The sequence below is a fragment of the Acanthochromis polyacanthus genome, chromosome 14 (assembly GCF_021347895.1).
Source record: "Acanthochromis polyacanthus isolate Apoly-LR-REF ecotype Palm Island chromosome 14, KAUST_Apoly_ChrSc, whole genome shotgun sequence".
NCBI classification, from domain to species: Eukaryota; Metazoa; Chordata; class Actinopteri; family Pomacentridae; genus Acanthochromis; species Acanthochromis polyacanthus.
Window position 1 is genome coordinate 40527293 of NC_067126.1, and position 25705 is coordinate 40552997.

The 25705-nt window shown below is 39.1% G+C and overlaps 1 long non-coding RNA gene across 1 annotated transcript in view; it reads left to right on the forward strand.

Annotated features, from left to right (window-relative positions):
- Nucleotides 1-17234, forward strand: part of LOC127537231 (uncharacterized) — a 37328-nt gene extending 20094 nt beyond the window's left edge. Inside the window, exons 2-4 of the long non-coding RNA XR_007946865.1 lie at nucleotides 11593-11762; nucleotides 12786-12906; nucleotides 15670-17234. This is a non-coding gene — a long non-coding RNA (uncharacterized LOC127537231). The remainder of the gene's footprint in view (nucleotides 1-11592; nucleotides 11763-12785; nucleotides 12907-15669) is intronic.
- The last annotated feature ends 8471 nt before the right edge of the window (nucleotides 17235-25705 follow it).

The window sequence follows — 25705 nt, forward strand, 5'->3', positions numbered from 1 at the left end:
GGAGACTGCATCCTCTGCTGATCTGTTCTCCCTGTAGGTGAACTGATATTTATCCAGACCAGCAGGGATGACGTCCTTGATGTGCTTTAGGACGATCCTCTCAAAGCACTTCATAATCACCAGAGTCAGAGCAACAGGGCGGTAATCGTTCAGGCACAATTATGGAGGTTTTGAGGCTAACAGGGACTGTGACAAGCTGCAGGGACAGGTTGAAAATGTCCAGAAATACTCCTGCCAGTTGGTTGGTACATAATTTCAGAGTGTGACCCAACACCCTGTCTGGTCCGTCAGCTTTGTTGGTGTTGATTCTCTTCATGGAAGAGCTCTCTTGGTGCAGCTGCAGGACTAGAGACTGATTCTGTTCCTCCAGTCGGGGTAGATGAACACTCTCTCTGCTGCCAGATGTCAAAACAAGCACAGAATATGTTCAGGGTGTCAGGGAGAGTGGAGTCATGGCAAACCAGCTGATCACTGCGCTTATAGTCTGTTATTGTCCTAACCCTAACCCTGACTTGAAATTGTCCAAAATAAACTTAAATCTGTCTAAAATGACTCCAGACGATCCAGAGTGGCTCTACAGGTGTCGTCGCTGCAGGTGAACCGACTGCTGAGGATCTCTGGTCTAACATCATCAGTCTTTAATTATTTTATCGTAGCTCCATAATGACAGTGGCAGAAACACTAACGAGCTCCACACCACATCATTATTCTGCCATATTCCAGCTAAACTCGTCTCCATTAGTACATTTCCTCCGGTTCAAGTTGAGGCCGAGGCAGACAAAGAGCCAGAGCATGGGCTGCTTCTGATAATTACTTTAGAATACAGAATTCTACACGATTACGTCTCCGCTGATGCTCGGGTTTATATCTGCTCATGCAGTTTGAAAAGCGCCGCTCGTATCTGAAATCCACACTTTTGTTTTTCATTAGTGAAACAAAGAAAGTGTGTCGGCTCAGCGGGGTTTTATCTTCAGATGTACGCTTTGTCTGCACATTCACAACAAGATCATTAGCGAGCCGAGCACTGATTCCTCCTCCTTCATCAGCACACTGCCATCAGAAGAGACCAGAATAACAGAGAGACGACGAGACAGTGGCCAGATCAATACCTCAGCGGATTATTCACAGGGTGAAATCATAAAAATACATTCAGTTTAATGAAAAAGTCTCTGGTTTTCTTTTCTTCAGTGGAGATTCCCACAGAGGCAATAAAAAAACAGCCCATAATGATTCCACAAATGTCCAAAATGACTCTAAAGCTGTCTAAAATGACTTGAAACCTGTAGAAAGTTACTTTGAAAATGCCTCAATATGTCTCCAGCATGACAAATGTGCATCTAAAATAACATGAAAACTGATCAAAATCACTGAAAAACTCTCCAAAATTACTCAAAATGTGTCCAATATGAAAAAACTTGACCACAATGATCCAGAGTCTGTCTAAAGTCACTCTAAAATGGTCAAAAACAGCTCAAAATTGATAAAAAAAAAAAAAAGTCTGCCAAACTAAAGTTATCTAACAGAAGTTGAAATCTCTGAAAATTGTTCTAAATTACAGTAAAATCGTCCAAAATGACTCAAAATATGTCCAGCATGAAAATAAAACAGTCCAGAATGATGTGACACCTGTCTATAATGACTCAAATTGTCCAATATGGTTCAAAATTTGTCATATTTGTCAAAAAAATTGTCCAAAGTTTCTCTAAAGACTACTTAAAACTGGCCAGAATGATGGAATAATTGTCAACATGAAAAAACCTGTTCAAAATGACTTGAGGTCTGTCTAAAGTGACTCTGAAATTATCCAAAATAGCTCAAAATTTATCAAAAATGTCTCCAAAACAACTTCAAACCTGTCCAAAATTACTTTTAAATGGTCCAAAATGACTGAAAAACTGTCTCAATGTCCAAAATGACTCAAGATAAGTCCAACGTGAAAAAAAATAAATCCAGAATGACTCAGAACATGTTTAAAGTGACTGAAATTGCAGCTCAAAATTTGTCACAAATCTGTCCAGTTACTCTAAAGATATCTAGAATTGCTTAAAAACTCCCCAAAATGCCAGAAAAAATGACCAAAATTACTGAAACATCGACCAAAATGACTCAAAATACATTCAACGTGAAAGAAACTTGCCCAAAATGACTTTAAGACTGTCTGAAGAGACTCTAAAATTGTCCAAAATAACTCAAAATCTGTAAAAAAGAAAATGTTCAAAATGATTCCACAACTGCCCAGAATGACTGAAATCATCTAAAATAAACTTAAATCTGTCTAAAATGGCTTGAAAATGACTAAATCTGTCCAAAATGACTCAGAAAACTGTCCATATTGACTCTTACTTGTGTGATATTTTGCTGAGGATGAAATAATAAAACTCACATTTGCTGTGAGGATGACACCGGTGTGTCTGTGTGAGCGTCAACCAACAGGGAGCTGATTTTTACTGTGAGTCCTCTCAGAGAAAACAGCGGGAAACGTCTTTAAAACAGACATTTTCAGATCCAGTGGAGCAGCTTCAGAGCAGGAGATGAAAGCTGAGGCGGGTCTGGATAACGAGCAGGTGGAGATTAAAGGAGCATTCTGCTGCTTTCACCACTAATGGGTCACTGCAGGTCACAATATCTCCTCCTACGCCGCAGACGGAACAGCAGAGATCCCTGCAGACTCCAAAAAATCCTCTGACATGAATCGTTCTCTGACTTTTATCTGCCTGCAGTACACGTTTACCTCCTTTCTGTCCGACTCGATCACCAACAGGTTTATTTTTAATGTCAGTCTGACTTTCTGAAGCAGCAAACAGTGAATCACTGCCTGGAAATCTTCATTTCTGTTTCATGGTTGGTGCAAAATTGATTAAAATCTGCCCAAAAGTACCAGAAATAACTCTGAAATGACTGTGAAATTGCCCATGATGGCGTGGAAGCTGTCTGAAATGACTTAAACTCTGTCCATTGTGACAAACGCTTGTTCAAATGACTCAAAATCTGTTCAAAATTATTTAAAATGTGTCCATTGTTCAAAAAAAAGCTTCAAAAATGACCCAGAGCCTGTCTAAATTCACTCTGAAATTGTCCAAAATCGCTAAAAATTGTGTCCAAAATGACTTCAAACTTGTCCAAAAATGATTATGCAATCATCCAAAATGTCTAAAAGAACTTGAAAAATATCCAAAATCACTTCAAATATGTCCAATGTGAAAAAGGTGTCCAAAATTACTCCGAGCCTGTCTAAAGTGACTGAAATTGTCCAAAATAGCTCAAATGGGTTCCACATCCCAAAAACTTCACCAAAAGATTTGCAAACTGTCAAAAATTGCACCAAAACTGTCCACAAATACAGAGCATGTGGCCCTAAACCACTGTAAAACTGCCCATAACTACCAGAAACCTCTCAAAAATAACTTTAAAGCTATTCCAAATAATTTAACCGCTGTACAAAATGGCTCAATGGTTGTCCAGTATGAAAAAACTTCTCCAAAATGACATAAAAACTATCCAACGTTGCTAACACAGTCCAAAATGTCTCAAAACCTGTCCAAACTTAACTGTCTTATATCACTCCATAGTACTCAAAATGCGTCCAATCTGATGAAAATATTCCAAAAAGGCTTGCAAACTGTTTAAAATTACACAAAACATGTCTAAAAGTACTGGAAATTTGGCCCTAAACACGTGTAAAATTGTCTAAAATGTTCAACATGACAAAAACTTGTCCCAAATAACCTGAAAACTATGTAAAAATGACTTCAATTGTCCCAAATAACCTGAAAACTATGTAAAATGACTTCAATTGTCCCAAATAACCTGAAAACTATGTAAAATGACTTCAATTGTCCCAAATAACCTGAAAACTATGTAAAAATGACTTCAATTGTCCCAAATAACCTGAAAACTATGTAAAAATGACTTAAATTGTCCCAAATAACCTGAAAACTATGTAAAAATGACTTCAATTGTCCCAAATAACCTGAAAACTATGTAAAATGACTTCAATTCTCCACAAAAAAAAAACCCCTCAGAATTTGTCCAATCTGACAAAACATTCTTAAAAAACTGGCAAATTGTCCAAAATCATACAAAACCTGTCTAAAAATACTGGAAATGTGGCCCTGAATGAATGTAAAATTGTCCAAAATGACTCAAAACCTGTTTAATGTGTAAAAGAGCTGTCTATAAGGACCTGAAATAACTTGACAACTGTACAAAATGATTCAAAGGTTGTCCAACATGATAAAAAACTGTCCAAAATAACCTCAAAATGTGTCCTATCTGACAAAATGTTCTCAAAAGCCTGTCCAAAATTATTGGAAATACTGGAAATTTATCTTTAAACGACTGTAAAATGGTCCAAAATGTGTCAACATCTGTACAAGCTGACTAAACTTGTACAGATTGACTAAATCTGTCCAAAATGATTTGAAAAACTGTCTGAAATCACTCCATAGTTGTCCACAAGTACTCAAAATGTGTCCAATCTGACCAAATGTTCCAAAAAGACCTGAAAGACATCCAAAATGGCACAAAACCTGTCCAGAAGCACAAGAAATTTGATCCTAAATGACTGTAAAATTGTCCAAAATAGCTTAAAATTGCACAGATTATCTGCTGCCAAAGGTTTCTATTGTGCGTGTTTAACTTTGACTCTGTTATTGCTTATTTTTCCTGACGTTAGACCAAAAGATGCATTCACAGACCGTGGTAAAGTTGAAGATCTTTCTGTTTTTACAGTTTGCGGCTGATAAATGGGGTCATGTTTGGTTTTCCAGAAAACTTTCTGCTGGTTGGTTTCTCGGGTTCAGAGGGTTAAACCAAATTGCCCAACTCAAAGCAACTTGTTGTCGACTTGAAGCAACGTTGCCGAGTGCAGCCCAGCCGTCGGTCCTAACAAGCTTCCTTTGGGCCCCGTGACTCCAACTGCGACCTCCCTGTTTAACATGTTAATAGAAGAAGCCACAAATGAGTTTCTGGAAGCTCTGAGTCAGCACTCGCTGTTTTATATCGTCCGCCGGAGGGAAGGATCTGCCGGTGAAGGGCAGCGACGGCTCTGCCAGGTCCTCCCAGCTCCTCGTATGCAGATTGAAAGCACCGTTTCTGTTCTTTCTTCCCTCTGACCTTCATGGTCGCCTGAACAAGACTGGCAGCAGAGATTTTAATTTCACTGAAAGGTTACAATATACGCCTGAATCCGTGCCTGATTAAGCCCCTTCGTTTTTACTGCATGAATATTTATCCCTTCTCTGGGAGCACATCTGTAGTTTCTTCTCCGGTGACGAGAATTAAAATGGATCTTGGCCTTAAATTAGCATTTTGTTTCACTTTCTGTCGCTTCTCTTCATGGATGTGGATAATTAGCTCGCAGGAATACAACACGACTGGTCCTAATCCCACACAGCGGCAGTTTAATCACAAGTAAAATGGATTTCTCTTCCTTAATGCTGCCTTTAAAGTCTGTTATTCACATCCACAGTTTAATATCTGGGTCAGTCTGTTAGTTCTACAGTGTTTTGACTCCACCGTCTCACATTTCCAAATGACAAATAACTAAACTCTGACAAACAAATCTGAGATCTGTAGAATGTTTTGACAGAATCTTGACATTTTCACAAGTTTTTCCACCCTCTAAAAAACCTGTGAAGCCATTTTCAGGGTTTAATATCTTCGGAAATAAGATTCCAACAGTCATGAAAGGTGTGAAGAACTCAGAGAGAAGAGTTTCTATCAGTTTAGAATGATTGAATGGATCCAGCAGAGGACACAGTTTCATCATGGATGTTTAAAAATGGGAAAAATGTGCAACATTTTCACACCAGGTTCATAATGTGCCCCCATAAAGTTCCAGTAAGTGCATGGATGGATCCATATTTCCACTAAAATAGTCTTTGGTCAACATTTCACCAACTGTTGAGGCTCTAACAGCAGTAGTTTGATATAACACCTGCCCAAAGTGATGCAAAATGTGTCCAAAAATTCTCAAAATCATTGGAAATTTGTTCAAAAGGACTCAAAATTGTCAAAAATGACAATTATGGATAATTATTGGCTCTTGATAATTATGAAAGTGCAAAAGTTTCCAATTCCGTTTGGTATAGTGTCTCCATAAAGGTCCTGTCAGTGTTTTTTATATGGATGGACCCATATTTCTACTAAAATACAGTCTTTAGTTGACATTTCACCACCTTTTGAGGCTCTAACATCAGTAGAACCTGATGTGTGGAAAGTTTTTTTTTTTTTAGCTATTTTGACCTGAAATCTGTTCAAAAATGACACAGATTAGTCTAAAATGCTGCAAAATTTGTCCAAATTGAAATATTTGTTGAATTCTCATCAGTTTCGCTGTTCAGTGTTCATTTCCAATATCTGTATGGGAACATTTTTGAGGCAAAAAAAGAAAAAGCTTTGTATGTTGTTAAACTTCAACATGAAGACATCATGAAGCAGATTTTAAATTTTTTACAATATCAACATCGAGACCTCTATGAACATCTAGACCTCTATGAACACCTAGACCTCTATGACCATCTAGACCACTATGAACACCTAGACCTCTATGAACATCTAGACCTCTATGGACACCTAGACCTCTATGAACATCTAGACCTCTATGAACATCTAGACCTCTATGAACATCTAGACCTCCATGAACACCTAGACCCCTATGAACATCTGGACCTCTTGAACACCAACATCTAGACCTTCATGAACATCTACACACATGGACAAAATTGTTGGTACCCCTCAGTTAAAGAAGGAAAAACCCACAATTCTCACTGAAATCACTTGAAACTCACAAAAGTAACAATAAATAAAAATTTATTGAAAATTAAATAATCAAAATCAGCCATCACTTTTGAATTGTTGATTAACATAATTATTTAAAAAAACAAACTAATGAAATAGGGCTGGACAAAAATGATGGTACCCATAACTTAATATTTTGTTGCACAACCTTTTGAGGCAATCACTGCAATTAAACGATTTCTGTATTTGTCAATGAGCGTTCTGCAGCTGTCAACAGGTATTTTGGCCCACTCCTCATGAGCAAACAGCTCCAGTTGTCTCAGGTTTGATGGGTGTCTTCTCCAAATGGCATGTTTCAGCTCCTTCCACATATGTTCAATGGGATTCAGATCTGGGCTCATAGAAGGCCACTTTAGAATAGTCCAACGCTTTTCTCTCAGCCATTCTTGGGTGTTTTTGGCTGTGTGTTTTGGATCGTTGTCCTGTTGGAAGACCCATGACCTGCGACTGAGACCAAGCTTTCTGACACTAGGCAGCACATTTCTCTCCAGAATGCCTTGATAGTCTTCAGATTTCATCGTACCTTGCACACTTTCAAGACACCCTGTGCCAGATGCAGCAAAGCAGCCCCAAAACATTACTGAGCCTCCTCCATGTTTCACCGTAGGGACAGTGTTCTTTTCTTCGTATGCTTGGTTTTTGAGTCTATGAACATAGAGTTGATGTGCCTTACCAAAAAGCTCCAGTTTGGTCTCATCTGTCCAAAGGACATTCTCCCAGAAGCTTTGTGGCTTGTCAACATGCATTTTTGCAAATTCCAGTCTGGCTTTTTTATGAGTTTTTTTCAGCAGTGGTGTCCTCCTTGGTCGTCTCCCATGAAGTCCACTTTGGCTCAAACAACGACGAATGGTGCGATCTGACACTGATGTACCTTGGCCTTGGAGTTCACCTTTAATTTCTTTGGAGGTTGCTCTGGGCTCTTTGGATACAATTCCAACGATCCGTCTCTTCAATTTGTCATCAATTTTCCTCTTGCGGCCACGTCCAGGGAGGTTGGCTACTGTCCCGTGGGTCTTGAACTTCTGAATAATATGAGCCACTGTTGTCACAGGAACTTCAAGCTGTTTAGAGATGGTCTTATAGCCTTTACCTTTAAGATGTTTGTCTATCATTTTTTTTCGGATGTCCTGGGACAATTCTCTCCTTCGCTTTCTGTTGTCCATGTTCAGTGTGGTACACACCTTTTCACCAAACAGCAGGGTGACTACTTGTCTCCCTTTAAATAGACAGACTGACTGATTATGAGTTTGGAAACACCTGTGATGTCAATTAAATGACACACCTGAGTTAATCATGTCACTCTGGTCAAATAGTTTTCAATCTTTTATAGAGGTACCATCATTTTTGTCCAGGCCTGTTTCATTAGTTTGTTTTTGTAAATAATTATGTTAATCAACAATTCAAAAGTAATGGCTGTTTTTGATTATTTAATTTTCAATAAATTTTTATTTATTGTTACTTTTGTGAGTTTCAAGTGATTTCAGTGAGAATTGTGGGTTTTTCCTTCTTTAACTGAGGGGTACCAACAATTTTGTCCACGTGTGTAGACCTCTATGAACATCTAGACCTCTATGAACATCTAGACCTCTATGAACATCTGGACCTCTATGAACATCTGGACCTCTATAAACTCCAGTTTCTGTTTCCTACCACTGAGTCGAAATCAGCATTTCATCTAAACATCTAAAAACTGGAACTTTGTCTGGTCAAACTTTAACACATCAGATTCTGCTGATGTTAGAGCCTCAAAAGGTGGTGAAATGTGGACCAAAGACTGTATTTTAGTAGAAATATGGATCCATCTATATGTAAACACTTACAAGAACTTTACAGAGACACACCATATTAGTTAGAAAATGATGCACTTTTTTTTCTAATGTTAAGGGGCAATAATTATTGACTGTTTTTTTTTTTTGTTGACAATTTCAAGTTATTTTGGACCAATTTCTAACACTTTGGATGTGTTTCATGGCAATTTGGACAATTTTGAGTCATTTTGCATCAATTTTACATAATTTTTAACAGGCTTCATGTCAAAATATCTAAATAATGAAGCCTTGTCTTTCCATGTTTGCCACACATCAGATTCTGCTCATGTTAGAGCCTCAAAAGTTGGTGAAATGTGGACCAAAGACTGTATTTTAGTAGAAATATGGGTCCATCTATATATATATATATACATTATAGGAACTTTATGGAGACATAGTGCGAGCCTGGATTGGAGATTTTGCACTTTTTCCACATTTTTAAGAGCCAGTAATTTAAAATATGTCCTCTGCCGAATCCATTCAATCATTCTGATCTGATAGAAACTATTCTGTCAGTTCTCACCACATTTCATGGCTGCTGGAGTTTTATTTCTGGAGATATTAAACATTATTAAACGACTTCTCCGATGACATGTTTCTTGTCCTGAATTCTCCAAATTCAGCCAAAATACTTTATAGAACTTAGTTTTGGGTTCCAAATAATAAGTATCTAAACTGTGACCAGAATCTGAGCTGGAGCAGCAGTAGAAGTCCTGAATGTGACCATCTGTGATGAACCAGAGCTGCTCTGACTGCTGGCGTCCTGACGTGGAATCACAGAAGGCCTCTGCTGACTCATTGCTGTGATGAGTGCTTGACTCAGCAGCCTTCCTCCAGACGTCCTCCCACACTGAAAACCACACACAGGAAACACACATTTACAGACCGGCATACGGTGGAGAGCAGCTTCTGTCCAGCGCTAACATCCATCCAGAGGAGCAGCTTTCAGAAGAGCCTCCCTCCAGACGGCAGAGTGTTTGAGGAGTCCTAATGTGTTTATGTGTGAGTTTCATCCCTCCAGATAATGGAAAAGGACAGAGCGGGGGGCCGAGCAGGGTTTCCTTGAAGAGGTAATGAAGCAGCACTTACATCTGCAGCAGAGACAAAACTCCCCCACATGCACGGCCGTGAAGTGGAGGCCGAGGCGGAGTGGATTCCTGCAGCTGATGCTCACTTAGCTTCATTTATTAGAGGTGTTTATTATGGCTATTACTGGGGGAGGGGGGGAAACCAGACACCTGGACGTCCATCAGCAGGTAGGCAGGGAGGTGACCGCAGGTAATGTAGCAACATGGAAAATAGCACCTGCTAAAAAATTCTACGCTTTAATGTATTATATACACTAACATATTTGTCACTTATAGCTGCTAAAATACAGCAGAGCAATGTCCAAAATAAAAGCCTGCTAAAATATTATACTGTATGTGCTAAAGTGTTACTTATGCGAAAATACTGCCAAACAACATTCAAAATGAAGACTTGATAAAATAAAAATATTATATATGCGAAAATATTACATATATGCTAAAATATGATATATGCTAAAATACTGTATATACTAAAATACCACAGAGCAATGTACAAAATAAATACCTGCTAAAATACTGGGGAAGTATTTAAAAACACCTCCTGAAACACTGTATATGCTAAAACATCATATATGGTAAAATATTGTGTATATGCTATAATATCATGTATGTTAAGATATCGTATATGCTAAAGTCATGTTTACGTTTGTCCAAAATAAAGACCTGCTAAAATGCTGTTTATGTGAGAATACTGCAGAGCAACATCCAAAATTAAGATTAAAAATATTACATTTGCTAAAATACTACAGAACAATCTAATACACAAATTAGTGTATTCCTTTTTGTGTTGAATACATTAACTCTGGTTGGGTGTCATTAACCTCCACAGAAGTCTTTGTCATGGTGCCCCTTTACTAGCTAAGCTCCCATAATGCTCTCTGCTTTAACTGTAGTCTGAGAGACGCCTCCTCTGGTCTCTGGAGGATTAAACAGGAAGAGGCTCCACCTGGTAGAACAATATGACAAAAATCTAACACAAAGTGACACAAATGAGACAGAGAATGAGAAACAAAGCAACACAAAACAGCACAAAAAAGAAACAGAACAACCAGAAAAAGACACTCAAAACAACACAAATGAGACTTGAAACAACTAAGACACAAAGACAAAAAAGCAAAAGAAAACGGCATAAGCAGAAGACACAAAACAAGCCAAAATGATAAACACGACACAAGACAACACGAAATGTTAAACAAGGTACACAATGACAAAAACAAGACACAAAATGACACAAAACCGAAACAAAACAACCAGAAAAAGAGACTCAAAACGAAACAAATGAGACTCGAAACAACTAAAAACAGACACAAAGACAAAAATGCAAAATAACACCAAAAGCAAAAGACACAAAGCAAGTCAAGATGACAAATGCAACACAAGGCATCACAAAATGTCAAACATACACAATGACAAAAACAAGACACAAAACAGAACAACCAGAAAAAGAAGATGACAAAAAGAAGACTTGAAAAGCAAGACTGGAGATACACTAAATAACAAACACAACACATGTAAAACACAACACCAACCCAGTTTGTCTTAAGCATCTTAGCCCTGATCAGAGGTCATTAACCACCACAGAAGTCTCTGTCATGGTGTTCCTTTACTGGCTAAAGTCCCACAATGCTCTCTGCTTAGTTACACTCAGTCCTTTGGTTGAAATACAAATCTTTCCACGTTTAAAACTCTTTCTCTATTATCTGGGTTAATGGAGAGACAGTCCATCTAATAAATGAAAAGAAAAAGTGAAAATATGGCAGAGAAGTGTTGATTACAAACATAATAAATAAAAATGTGTGAGAGAAATTCTACGTTTTCCACTTCCTGTTCTGACAGGGAGGTGATGAAAGAATCCCACCTTAAACCGCTTTAATTATTCTGTTTGCTAATGACAGCCTACGTATCCGGATCTCACCTGGGAGCAGAAACAACAAAACGTGACCAGATTCTGTAAAACAAACCGCCTGGATGGGATTCTCCTCAGAGGAAGCCCAAAGATTGTTTATCACAAACATCTGCTGGATCCTTGTTCTGATGGAAACACTGCAGATCAACACGGAGTATAGTGAGTTTGGAAACTTTTACATCATTTTAGACATCTTAAAACAATTTTGGATGACTTTTTAAATAAATTGTGACTAATTCAAAGTAATTTTGGACATTTTTATTATTTTACAGAAACTTTAACTCACTTTTAGAGTAATTTTGAACAAGTTCTAAGTAACTGTTTCAGAGCTTTTGAGTCATTTTGAACATTTGAAGTCATTTCAGACATTTTGTAAGTCCTTCTAGACATGTTTCGAGTAATTTGGGACAGATTTTAGGTACATTCTGAATATTTTTATCATTTTGCACAAATCTTAAGTCATTTTTAGAGTAATTTCAGGCAAGTTTTCAATAAGTTTCAAGAGCTTCTGAGAAATTTTGGACATTTTCGCTAGTTTGGACAAATTTTTGGAGTCATTTTGGAAATACTTTGTCATTTTGAACAGGCTTTTGAGCCATTTTGTACATTTTTGGTTGTTTTAGACATTTTGTGAGTCATTCCAAACATGTTTCGAGTTATTCTTTGGAGTCATTTTGGACAGATTTCAGGTCAGTTCAGACAGCTTTTGAGAAATTGTGGACTCTTCTATCATTTTATATCAACTGTAATTTTTGTCAAAAGTCATTTTTAGACCTTTTTGGAGTCGCTTTATATGATTTTTTAGAGACATTTTGAGAGATTTTGAGAAATTTTGGACATTTTTGTTGGCTTGGACCAATTTTTCATCATTTTGGACATTGCTGAGGAAACTTTGATGATTTTAAAATCACTTTGAACACACTGAATGAGTCATTTTGTGAATTTTCTTGTCATTTTGCAAATTTGATGTCATTTTAGACATTTTGTGAGTCATTCTGGGGTCATTTTGTACATATTTAAAGTTATTTTACACACTATCTTTTCATTTTAAACACATTCTAAGTCATTCTGGACATGTTTTGGATTGTTTTGTAGCTGCATGAACAATAAATGAAACACAAATTCATTTTTAGTCTGTTTTTTTTTCCTTGTTCGTCATCAAATAACTCATATACCACAAAGCCTGTTGGGAGATGGAGTCACAGGGTCCACCGAGGATTCGAAAGGGAGAGGCTGGATAAGAAAGAGCTGAAAGAGGAGAAAGATGCGAAATGACGAATCTGTATCCTAATTGGAGCTGAAGGTAAGCGTGTTGTGAATGTGGAACCTGCATGAATAAAACATCATGATGTGTGTTGTTGCCGTTCAGTTGCACTCTGATTGGACACTCCCTGTGGGACACCTGCAGTCAGCTGGATTCCACATTACCTTCAGGTTCTCCTGTCTGTAAATATAAATACACGAATAATGACCCCATATACACACATTTACACGTCTGTTAAGGCATTGCTGGGGTCGACTAGAAGCTGTTCACACACTTTAATGTCTAAAAACAGTCGCTGCAGCTCCTCTTCTGTCTGTTTAAGCCCCGCCTCCTGAAAAGCCTGGTGTGCTCTGATTGGTCAGCCGGTCAAGTCAAAGCCAGGTGACGTTAATTAGTAACATTAATTAATTAATAACCCCAAATACCTGAGTTTAGGCAGCTCTAATGAGGTAATAACGCTTATTCTTTGTTTGACAAGTTAACTGTGAGTAAAAAACAAACAAACAAAGAAGACAAATTAAAAATAAACTTGGACAGATTTGAGGTCATTTCAGACAAATTTTGAAATTAAAAACAAGATTGCTCAAAGGGATTCCTGTAATGTTGTATATGAAAACAGGTGGAACTTTCTGGCTGCAATGCTCTAAGGATGTTTTAAGGATGTTGTCAAGGGAACGCAATACAGAATCTATATAAGTTCCCACAATGTTCTATGAAAATAAAGAAAGAACGTTCTTAGTGAACATCTCTAGGGCGTAACATCGGCAAACGTTTTAAGAACATCTGTAGTTATATGTCGTCAACACATTCAAAACTGTTCTTTATGAAGACTTTAAAAGTTTGTTTACTCTCAAAGAAGTCGTATACTCTCAAAGAAGTCGTATACTCTCAAAGAAGTCGTATACTCTCAAAGAAGTTGTATACTCTCAAAAAGTTTGTATACTCTCAAAGAAGTCGTATACTCTCAAAGAAGTCGTATACTCTCAAAGAAGTCGTATACTCTCAAAGAAGTTGTATACTCTCAAAAAGTTTGTATACTCTCAAAGAAGTCGTATACTCTCAAAGAAGTTTGTATACTCTCAAAGAAGTTGTATACTCTCAAAAAGTTTGTATACTCTCAAAGAAGTTGTATACTCTCAAAAAGTTTGTATACTCTCAAAGAAGTCGTATACTCTCAAAGAAGTCGTATACTCTCAAAGAAGTCGTATACTCTCAAAGAAGTCGTATACTCTCAAAGAAGTCGTATACTCTCAAAGAAGTTTGTATACTCTCAAAGAAGTTGTATACTCTCAAAAAGTTTGTATACTCTCAAAGAAGTTGTATACTCTCAAAGAAGTTTGTATACTCTCAAAGAAGTTTGTATACTCTCAAAGAAGTTGTATACTCTCAAAAAGTTGGTATACTCTCAAAAAGTTGGTATACTCTCAAAGAAGTCGTATACTCTCAAAGAAGTTGTATACTCTCAAAGAAGTCTGGTACAACATCAGTATTTTACATTCCAGGAGAATCTGAGTAATAATGTTGTTTTCCAGAACGTAGACATCAGCAGGGTCGTTATTTTCTACATCCAGAGGAACCCGGACAGTCAGAAAATCAACCCTTACGTATATCTTTGGTCTATTTTATGTTTCCTCACTGTAAACCTCCTGCTGTGGGATCAATAGAGGCTCTTATTTTATCTTTAGGACTTCCTCCTGGGTTGGAGATCTGTCGATGGAAAACATCGACTTTTAAAAGCACCGTCAGAATTCAATTAAAGCTCTTCAGCTATGAGTTCTAGAGAGGTTTGATGGAGAACCTCTTCCATTCTCAGTTGTTGTATTCTGTCATTTTAGTCCTTTTTTCTGCCATTTTAAGTCGCGGTCCTTTTTCAGTTGCTTTTAGACGCTGTGTTCTGTCATGTTTAGTACATGTTTTCTGTCATTCTTAGACATTGTTTTCTTTCGTTTTCCATTGCCATACTTGCTTGTGGTTTTTGCTGTTTTTGCTTTTTAACCCCTTAGTCCCTGAGCCCTGTTTTTGAGGCACTAAGGGATTAAAAAATTTTTCTGAGTCATTTCTATCTGTCATTTTCACACTGTTTTCATTCATTTTCAGTTGCTTTCATTTGCTGATATTCTGTCATTTTCTGATGGTTATCTGTAATTTTGTCGCACTATTTTCTGTTGTTTCCGAGACCTGTTTTCTGCTGTTTTAATCCATTGCATTCTGTAATTTTTAAGGTGCTGTTTTCTGTTGTTTTCAGGGGTTTTTCTGAAGTTTCAGTGCCTCCTTTGATATATTTTCAGACGCTGTTTTCTCTCATTTTTAAGTGATATTTTCTGTTGTTTCCAAGCCCTGTGTCGACAGTTTTCAGACACTGCATTCTGTCATTTTTAGTCATTGTTTTCTGTTGTTTTCAGATGGCTTTCTATCTTTTTAGTCTCTGTTTTCTGCTGTTTAAGTCACTGCATTCTGCCACTTTTTAGTTGCTGTTTTCCATTGTTTTAAGGTGGTTTTCTGTCATTTCAGTGCCTGTTTTGATTTATTTTCAGACAATGTTTTGTTATTCCTCCTGCAGCACTTTATCTCTGCTGTTCCTGTAGATTTATTTGTGATCGGAAGTTTTTCTATATTTCAGAGGTTTTCTGCTGCTACTGAGGTTGTGATTCTTTCAGACCTGTTCTCTCTCTGGACATCTTCTTCTTCTTCTTCTTCTTCTTCTTCTTCACAGCTCAGAGGGTTTTCCACTCATTAGCTGCTTTCTGCTGCCTTCAGATTCAACACTGATGAATCTATTTTATTGCTTTTCTCTTCTTCCAGCTGTTTTTCCGTCACGCTCGGTTCTCTGGTCTTCCTGTTGTGTCTTCATCCAGAAGCAGCAGATGAAGAGAGAATCTTCGGACATGAACCGTCCTCAGTCAGGTCAAACATCAACATCTTCCTGGTTTTAGCTCATTTTAATTGACCTTCTGTCGGTTTTGTTCTTGATTTCTGGTCGTTTTCTTCATGTTTAATGAAAAATGAAACAATTTGCTGCAACTTTTTGCAACTTTTGTCAACTTCTGGATGTGGAATCTTCACTTCCTGTTTTCTGTCATTTTGCAGCTTTCTTTAGTTTTCATGGTTTTTTTCGTTGTTTTCAGGTTTTTTAGGGATTTTTTGTTGGTTTCAGAGGATTTTATTTTGATTTTGGGGTTGTTGTGATTTTCAGGTATTTTTTGTAATTTTCAGGCTGTGTTCTGTATTTTTCAGGGGTTTTGTTGTCAGAAGTTGTTTCAGAAACTCTGCGTCTTCCTGGTTTTAGCTCATTATGTATGCTTCTGTTGGTTTTGTTCCTGATTTCTTATTTTTTCTTAATGTTTCATGAAAAACTTTACAATTCTCTCCAACCTTTTGACTCTGTTGAAGCTTAAATCTTTTGATTCGTCTAAACTGCTCTAAAACTTTTCCACCTTCTGTTGACCTCTGGATGCGGCAGCAGTGTTTAGTCGGTTTCACTTTCCCAGTGTTTTTGTTTTCAGTAATTTGTGAGTTTGTTTAGTGCAGAAACGTTTGTGTTGTGGCTGAATATAGCTGGAAATGGAGTTTAAATTGGAGCTGCTCAGAGAGAAATCTCCTTTTGTTTCCACACATTTGTATTCAGCACTAGTTGGGTCTAACGTCCTCCATAATCACCGTGATATACGCTCTCATTTAAGTTGCATTAAGATAATTAAACAGATTTCCCCGCAGAACTAATTAGAGGAGCAGTGACATTATGTGACGCGTTCAAGGACATTGTTGGCCGAGAGATTTCGCTGTTTTGTTCAGGTTTGGTGTCGACGAATCTCTGCTCTGGACGACGGAAATCTAAATAAAAAATCTGAAAGCAACTGCAGCAGCAAATACAGATGAACAGAAAACTTAATAAATGAATGCCGAAGCTTCCACACACTCTTCTGATATATAAACTATAAATGAACATTTCTGCAGTAGATGAAAAATTAAAATAAATAAGAAACACTAAAGTACTGCTAATGTTTGTTCTGAATGTAGAAGGATACTGATAATGACTGGATATAGTCTTGTTTTGCAGGGAAAAAAAGTCTTTTTAAATGTATACAATATCCGTAATTCAAGTTTGAATGCATTAATGAATCTTGAGTACAGTTGAGGCCCAGATGGCAGGAGCTTCAGTCACTGAAACCAAGCAGCTGGATTCAAATGTGATGGAAAGATTTCAGTAAAACAGTGTTGGAAATGATGTTTAACAGCTCACATTTGAGGATGTTGTCTTTTTGTGGTGGTTTTATATATTTTTGCCTGAATTTTGTGAAGTTTTGTGGTGGTTTTTTGTCTTAATCCTAATTTTCGGTCTTTTTGTGGTCATTTAGTGTCTTATTGTGGTGATTTTGTGTCTTTTTCTGGTAATTGGTACCTGCCTACATTTGACATACAGTGCCTTGTGAAAGTATTCGGCCCCCTTGAACTTTTCAACCTTTCGCCACATTTCAGGCTTCAAACATAAAGATATAAAATTTTAATTTTTTGTCAAGAATCAACAACAATTGGGACACAATCGTGAAGTGGAATGAAATTTATTGGATATTTTAAACTTTTTTAACAAATAAAAAACTGAAAAGTGGGGCGTGCAATATTATTGGGCCCCTTTACTTTCAGTGCAGCAAACTCACTCCAGAAGTTCAGTGAGGATCTCTGAATGATCCAATGTTGTCCTAAATGACTGATGATGATAAATAGAATCCACCTGTGTGTAATCAAGTCTCCGTATAAATGCACCTGCTCTGTGATAGTCTCAGGGTTCTGTTTAAAGTGCAGAGAGCATCATGAAGACCAAGGAACACACCAGGCAGGTCCCAGATACTGTTGTGGAGAAGTTTAAAGCCGGATTTGGATAAAAAAGATTTCCCAAGCTTTAAACATCTCAAGGAGCACTGTGCAAGCAATCATATTGAAATGGAAGGAGTATCAGACCACTGCAAATCTGCCAAGACCCGGCCGTCCCTCTAAACTTTCACCTGGAACAAGGAGAAGACTGATCAGAGATGCAGCCAAGAGGCCCATGATCACTCTGGATGAACTGCAGAGATCTACAGCTGAGGTGGGAGAGTCTGTCCATAGGACAACAATCAGTCGTACACTGCACAAATCTGGCCTTTATGGAAGAGTGGCAAGAAGAAAGCCATTTCTCAAAGATATCCATAAAAAGTCTGGTTTGAAGTTTGCCACAAGCCACCTGGGAGACACAGCAAACATGTGGAAGAAGGTGCTCTGGTCAGATGAAACCAAAATCGAACTTTTTGGCCACAATGCAAAACGATATGTTTGGTGTAAAAGCAACACAGCTCATCACCCTGAACACACCATCCCCACTGTCAAACATGGTGGTGGCAGCCTCATGGTTTGGGCCTGCTTTTCTTCAGCAGGGACAGGGAAGATGGTTAAAATTGATGGGAAGATGAATGGAGCCAAATACAGGAGCATTCTGGAAGAAAACCTGTTGGAGTCTACAAAAGACCTGAGACTGGGACGGAGATTTATCTTCCAACAGGACAATGATCCAAAACATAAAGCCAAATCTACAATGGAATGGTTCACAAATAAACGTATCCAGGTGTTAGAATGGCCAAGTCAAAGTCCAGACCTGAATCCAATCCAGAATCTGTGGGCAGAGCTGAAGACTGCTGTTCACAAACGCTCTCCATCCAACCTCACTGAGCTCGAGCTGTTTTGCAAGGAAGAATGGGCAAGAATTTCAGTCTCTGGATGTGCAAAACTGATAGAGACATACCCCAAGCGACTTGCAGCTGTAATTGCAGCAAAAGGTGGCGCTACAAAGTATTAATGCAAGGGGCCGAATAATATTGCACGCCCCACTTTTCAGGTTTTTATTTGTTTAAAAAGTTTAAAATATCCAATAAATTTCGTTCCACTTCACGATTGTGTCCCACTTGTTGTTGATTCTTGACAAAAAAATTAAAATTTTATATCTTTATGTTTTAAGCCTGAAATGTGGCGAAAGGTTGAAAAGTTCAAGGGGGGCAAATACTTTCACAAGGCACTGTATACCCCCTACAGAAACCAGATCAAATACGAGTCATGTTCGATTCTAGTGCAGAGTGTGATGGCATATCCCTAAAACAAGTGCGTCTTAGCGGACCCGATCTCAACAACTGTCTGTTAGGAGTCCTGTTGACATTAAGGAAAGAACCCATAGCCCCGACTGCAGACGTAGAGATTGTCTTCACTATCTGTGGTGGAGGCCAATGACACAACAACGAGCATCAGTGATTACAGAATGAAAGTTCATGTCTTTGGTAACAACCCGTCACCCACTGCAGTCATTTACTGCATGAGAGAACATGAACAAGAACATGGCACTGATTCTAGACGGTTTGTTGAGACAGTTTGCTGTCGATGATGGACTCACATCAGTCGCTGCACCAGAAAAGGCAGTCGATCCTTCAACAAGAACCAAAGACATGTCAGCTGAATCTAATCTCAGCTCATAGCGTAGAAAAACATCTGTTCATTTTATGCTAAAAGCTGTCAAAAGCTGTGGTTAAAAGTCATCAGAGTGAAACATCTCCCCATAAAGGATGGTTTAGGCTCCAGCAGAGTGGGTGCTCCTCTCTCTATAGACAATCTCTGGGTGTTTTTTCTCTCAGTGAAAACAAGCTAGCAGTGCCCCATAAGAAAAGGCCTGGAGAACCTCAGGAATACGCTGTGTGGCTCTGAAATGTGTGAGCCTGAGGAAACGTTCATCTCTGTGAGTATTATGAGTACAGAGCACTTCTGTAGAGGCCACAAATGTTTGAATTATTACTTTAAATGAGTTCTGCAAATTCAGTGGTGTTTCCATTAGCAGTTACTGATGTGTATTAGCTAGCTGTTTGTGTTAGCATAGCACATGTACCATACAGGTAGTAACTGCATTAATGAGTAGAGCTGAGGCTCAGATGGCAGGAGCTTCAGTCACTGAAACCGAGCAGCTGGATTCAGATCTGATGGAAAGATTTCAGTAAACAGTGATGGAAATGATGTTTAACAGCTACCATCTGATGATTTTGACTTTACGTGGTAATTTTGTGTCTTTTTGTGGTGATTTTCTCAATTTCTGTAGTAATTTTGGGTATTTTTGTCTATTTTTGTAGCAATATTGTGTCATTTTGTGGTAATTTTGAGTTTTTGTGGAAATTTTTCATCTTTCTGTGGTGATTTTGTGCCTTTAAGCTGTAAGTTTGTTTTGTCTTGATGGTAGTTTTGCTTCTTTTTGTGATCCTTTTTTTTTCTTATGATTTTGTGTCATTTTGTTCTGATTTTGCTTATTTTGTGTCTTTTTGTGGTAATTTTGGGTCTTTCCTGGTTATTTAGTGTCTTTTTTAAATATAATTTAGTGTCTTCTGTGGTCATTTTGTGGTGATTCCACATCTTTTTGTAGTGATTTTTTTTGTCTTTTTGCGGTAATCTGGGGTCTTTCCTGGTGATTTAGTGTCTTTTGTTTTAATTTAGTGTCTTCTGTGATGATTTTGTGTTGTCTTGTGGTGGTTCTGCATCTTTTGGGGTAATTTTGTGTCTTTTTGTAATGATTTTCTGAATTTCTGTAGTAATTTTGTGTCTTGTTGTGGTGCTTTTGTCTATTTTTGAAGTAATTTTGTGTCTTTTTGTGTTGATCTTCAGCCTTTGTGGAAATTTTGCATCTCTCTGTGATGATTTTGTCTATTTTTGCAGTAATTGTGTGTGTTTTTGTGGTAACTTTGTGTCTCTTTATGGTAATTTAGTGTCTTTTTGTGGTAATTTTGTCTCTTTGTAGTAATTTTGTGTCTTTTGTGGTAATTTTGTTTCTTTTTGCATTAATTTTGTTTCTCTGTTTAACTCTAAACTGTGCTGCTGCCATCAGGACCCAAAGAAAAGCAGGATTTGGTAAAAGCGTTAAAGACTGGCTGTGTTAAAGTTCTGTGGACTCCATCAGTAATCAGTGACAGAAGTGAGACATTATTAGTGAATCATAAACCAGAAACTGACTGAGAGGTTTGATTTCTCTGCACACCTTCACTGTGTTTCCATCAGAACGAGCAGAAAACGGTGAGTTTTCCTCCTACAGCTGCATGAAAACCGTCCTTTAACACCACTGACTATGATCATTTTAACTCCTCATTATTGATAAATGGTGGTTGTGTATTTTTTACAGTAGCAGAATTAACATGTTGATCTGTAAGAGCAGAAAAATCTGAGGTGAAGCTCCAATTCGAAGGTTTTAATGTTGTGGTAGTTTCAGCCTTTTTATGGTGATTTGATCCCTTTTGTGGTCTTTTTACATCTTTTTATGTTGATTTTATCCGTTTTGTGGTAATTTACATCTTTTTATGTTGATTTTATTCATTTTGTAGTCTTTTTACATCTTTTGATTGTGGTTTTATCCATTTTTGTTGTCATTTTGGATCTGTTTATGGTGATTTTATCCGTTTTGTGGTCTTTTTAAAATTTTTTATGGTGATTTTATCGATTTTTGTGGCAATTTTGGATCTGTTTATGGTGATTCTGTCCGTTTTTGTAGTCATGTTACATCTGTTTATGGTGATTTTTATCTGTTTTTGTGATAATTTTTGATCTTTTCATGGTGATTTACACCATTGTTGTGGTGACTTTGTCTCTTCTAGTGACTTAAAGTCTGTCTGCTGATTCTTTTTGCTCTTCTTCTAAAGATTTTTTTTGTGGGGATTCTGTGTCTTCGTGATGATTTTATCTCTTGTGGCAGTTTTAAATCGATGTGGTTATTTTTAGTCTTTTTGTGATGATTTTCCATTTTTTATGGGATTTTGGCCCTTTTTATCATAGTTTTAGGTCTTTTTGTGGTGGTTTACATCATTTTGTGGGGGTTTTGGTTCTTTTAATGTTAATTTTGCATCTTTTTGTGGTGATTTTGTGATACTTTAGGTTTTTTTGTGTTGGTTTTTCCATCTTTAAGAGGTGATTTTGGTTGTTTTTTGGTAATTTTCTGTCTTTTTGTGGTGATTTTCCATTTTTTTGTGCTGGTTTAGCTCCATTGTGTGTTAAACCCTGACTCTCTCTAGCTTACTGCAGTCCTCTGTGATGATTAACTCGTTTTTTTCTTGGTGTTTCTGAGCTTCTGCTTCTCTTCATTAGTTGATGAAGACAGTGAGTGGTTTTAATTGAACAGAGCAGCTCATCTTTTGTGCTTTTCCTTTAATGACGGTGACAGTGGGAGCTTTGTGTTGTTGATCTGACCTTGGATCAGTTTTTATAGAGGAGCCGGTGTCTCATTAATGTTCCTCTTTTCTACACTTTAATCAGCTTTTTATGTCACCTTCAGTGGGTTTAAACTGGAACACTGCTGAAGTTCTGCTGTTTTGTCGTGGATTATTTCAGTTTAACTCTGATGTCAAAGAGTCCTCGTCCTGACAGACACTTAATCTACAGTCAGAGAACGTTTTCAGGTCGTTTATTGTTTTATTAAAGGTTCCTGAGGGGTTAAAGGTGAACTAACACTGTCTGACCATTTCCTGTCTGTCTGACGGTTTCCTGTCTGTCTGACTGTTTCCTTCCTGTCCGCCTGTTTCCTTCCTGTTCGCCTGTTTCCTTCCTGTTCGCCTGTTTCCTTCCTGTCCGCCTGTTTCCTTCCTGTCTGTTTCCTTCCTGTCTGACTGTTTCCTGTCTGTCTGACTGTTTCCTTCCTGTCTGTCTGTTTCCTTCCTGTTCGCCTGTTTCCTTCCTGTTCTCCTGTTTCCTTCCTGTCTGTTTCCTTCCTGTCTGCCTGTTTCCTTCCTGTCCGCCTGTTTCCTTCCTGCCTGCCTGTTTCCTTCCTGTCTGTCTGTTTCCTTCCTGCCTGCCTGTTTCCTTCCTGTCTGACTGTTTCCTTCCTGTCTGCCTGTTTCCTTCCTGTCCGCCTGTTTCCTTCCTGTCCGCCTGTTTCCTTCCTGTCCGCCTGTTTCCTTCCTGTCCGCTTGTTTCCTTCCTGTCCGACTGTTTCCTTCCTGTCTGCCTGTTTCCTTCCTGCCTGCCTGTTTCCTTCCTGCCTGCCTGTTTCCTTCCTGCCTGCCTGTTTCCTTCCTGTTCGCCTGTTTCCTTCCTGTTCTCCTGTTTCCTTCCTGTCTGTTTCCTTCCTGTCTGCCTGTTTCCTTCCTGTCCGCCTGTTTCCTTCCTGCCTGCCTGTTTCCTTCCTGTCTGTCTGTTTCCTTCCTGCCTGCCTGTTTCCTTCCTGTCTGACTGTTTCCTTCCTGTCCGCCTGTTTCCTTCCTGTCCGCCTGTTTCCTTCCTGTCCGATTGTTTCCTTCCTGTCTGCCTGTTTCCTTCCTGCCTGCCTGTTTCCTTCCTGTCTGACTGTTTCCTTCCTGTCCACCTGTTTCCTTCCTGTCCACCTGTTTCCTTCCTGTCCGCCTGTTTCCTTCCTGTCGCCTGTTTCCTTCCTGTCCGCCTGTTTCCTTCCTGTCCACCTGTTTCCTTCCTGTCCACCTGTTTCCTTCCTGTCCGCCTGTTTCCTTCCTGTCTGACTGTTTCCTTCCTTCCTGTCTGTCTGTTTCCTTCCTGTCTGACTGTTTCCTTCCTTCCTGTCTGTTTCCTTCCTGTCCGCCTGTTTCCTTCCTGTCACCTGTTTCCTTCCTGTCTGTCTGTTTCCTTCCTGTCTGACTGTTTCCTTCCTTCCTGTCTGTTTCCTTCCTGTCCGCCTGTTTCCTTCCTGTCCACCTGTTTCCTTCCTGTCCGCCTGTTTCCTTCCTGTCTGACTGTTTCCTTCCTGTCCGCCTGTTTCCTTCCTGTCTGACTGTTTCCTTCCTGTCTGACTGTTTCCTTCCTGTCCACCTGTTTCCTTCCTGTCTGTCTGTTTCCTTCCTGTCCACCTGTTTCCTTCCTGTCTGACTGCTTCCTTCCTGTCCGCCTGTTTCCTTCCTGTCCGCCTGTTTCCTTCCTGTCCGCCTGTTTCCTTCCTGTCCGCCTGTTTCCTTCCTGTCCGCCTGTTTCCTTCCTGTCCGCCTGTTTCCTTCCTGTCTGACTGTTCCTTCCTTCCTGTCCGCCTGTTTCCTTCCTTCCTGTCTGTTTCCTTCCTGTCCGCCTGTTCCTTCCTGTCTGACTGTTTCCTTCCTGTCTGTCTGTTTCCTTCCTGTCTGCCTGTTTCCTTCCTGTCCGCCTGTTTCCTTCCTGTCTGACTGTTTCCTCCTGTCTGTCTGTTTCCTTCCTGTCTGACTGTTCCTTCCTGTCTGTCTGTTTCCTTCCTGTCTGTCTGTTTCCTTCCTGTCTGTCTGTTTCCTTCCTGTCTGTCTGTTCCTTCCTGTCTGACTGTTTCCTTCCTTCCTGTCCGCCTGTTTCCTTCCTTCCTGTCTGGTTTCCTTCCTGTCCGCCTGTTTCCTTCCTGTCTGACTGTTTCCTTCCTTCCTGCCTGTTTTCCTTCCTGTCTGACTGTTTCCTTCCTTCCTGTCTGTTTCCTTCCTGTCTGCCTGTTTCCTGTCTGTCTGTCTGTCTGCCTGTTTCCTGTCTGCCTGTTTCCTGTCTGACTGTTTTCCTGTCTGCCTGTTTCCTGTCTGTCTGTCTGTCTGCCTGTTTCCTGTCTGACTGTTTCCTGTCTGCCTGTTTCCTGTCTGTCTGTCTGTCTGCCTGTTTCCTGTCTGTCTGTCTGTTTCCTTCCTGTCTGTCTGTTTCCTTCCTGTCTGCCTGTTTCCTGTCTGCCTGTTTCCTTCCTGTCTGTCTGTTTCCTTCCTGTCTGTCTGTTTCCTTCCTGTCTGCCTGTTTCCTGTCTGCCTGTTCCTGTCTGCCTGTTCCTGTCTGTCTGGTCTGTTCCTTCCTGTCTGTCTGTTTCCTTCCTGTCTGCCTGTTTCCTGTCTGCCTGTTCCTTCCTGTCTGTCTGTTTCCTTCCTGGTCTGTCTGTTTCCTTCCTGTCTGCCTGTTTCCTGTCTGCCTGTTTCCTGTCTGTCTGTTCCTTCCTGTCTGCCTGTTTCCTGTCTGCCTGTTTCCTGTCTTGCCTGTTTCCTTCCTGTCTGTCTGTTTTCCTCCTGTCTGCCTGTTTCCTTCCTGTCTGCCTGTTTCCTGTCTGCCTGTTTCCTGTCTGCCTGTTTCCTGTCTGTCTGTCTGCCTGTATCCGTCCTGATCGTTTCCGTCTCGTCCGTCCTCCACATGGTGTTTACTACAGAAACTGACTGAGGATCAGTTCTGATGCAACGCTGAGAACATAATTCTGTTTTTCATGATTATCTCTGTCACACAAAACAGGAACATCTGCAGCAGACAAATCAAACTTCTGGACTTTATGAGGGACAGGACTCTGAGTCCGCCTACACGAGGACGCCGCCGCTGAAACCACTCCGATCTTACAATATTTACTGAGATTTACTGAAAACACACCAAAATAAAAGAGCTCATAGGAGGAAAGCTGAAATGTCTGTGGACTCTGTAGGTGTTCTAGTGGACCTAAAAGTGGTGTTTTACAGGTCCTGACCTGGCTTTTAAACATACTTTAGTTGTTTTCTGTCTTCTAACACCAGCCAGACGTAGTCTGACTCACCGTTCAACATATTTACAGTTTAGATGTGAGGAGGATAATGTCACTGAAACTTGACATTTCCACAGTTTTATCTGAGATCCTGCTGGTCTGTGGTGATTTTTGTGGCTCTTTGTCGTGATGGTTTTGTTCTTTTGAGGTAGTTTTGGTCATCTTTGTGAGAATTTTGACACTTTGTGGAAATTTTGCATCTTTTTTTAGTGATTTTGCATTTTTTTTGGTGATTTTATGTCTTTTGCAGTGATTTTTAGTCTTTTTCGTAACATTCTGGTGATTTTGCATCTTTTTGTGGTGATTTTGTGTCTTTTTGTGGTGATTTTGCATCTTTTTGTGGTGATTTTGTGTCTT